Here is a 728-nt window from a genome sequence, read left to right as displayed (position 1 = left end):
ACTCTTAACAATGGCAGACTCCAAGTGCTGAGACTCCCACCAGTACACCGGTGGGATTAGGATGGATCGGGCAGGTCCGGAGAGAAGAAGGGGTCAGGATCGATAGTATGTCAGGGGTAGTATGTGTAGCTTTAAAGAGAGGGACCATTATAGAGTTGATATATTTCATCCAAAGTCACCATAGCATTAACACTGCAAATGTGACTGTAACATAGGTGTTGTGTTTTGTCTTGTGTTCTGGATTTCATGTCATCTGGAATCTAGAGCAAATAGACTGCTTTGAGGTAAAGTGGATCCTCAAAGCAAAGTCTGCTCACGTGTATCCTCAAAGCAAAGCCTGCTCACGTCATGCCTGCCGTGGCAGAGCCTGTTCACGTCATGCCTGCCGTGGCAGAGCCTGCTCACGTCATGCCTGCCGTGGCAGATCCTGCTCACGTCATGCCTGCCGTGGCAGAGCCTGCTCAGTTTTATTTTGTAACCTGTTTCTTGTGTCTTGCTTCCCATTCCCTCATGTTTTCCTGCCTTGTATATGTGTTATATATCACATTTGTCTGAAATGCAGTGTTACTTTTACACCAGATGTAATGGGACACACACCTTCAACTTTTGTCTGGTCAGTCCACAGAGTATTTTCCCAAAATTCTTGGGGATCATCATCCTAATGTTCTGGCAAATCAGAGATGAGCCTTTATGTCCATTTTGCTCAGCAGCGGTTTTCAACTTGGAAC

The sequence above is a fragment of the Tachysurus vachellii genome, chromosome 3, assembly GCF_030014155.1.
Source record: "Tachysurus vachellii isolate PV-2020 chromosome 3, HZAU_Pvac_v1, whole genome shotgun sequence".
Lineage (NCBI taxonomy): Eukaryota > Metazoa > Chordata > Actinopteri > Siluriformes > Bagridae > Tachysurus > Tachysurus vachellii.
The sequence above is the reverse complement of the archived record's forward strand: the minus strand, read 5'-3'. Positions refer to the sequence as shown.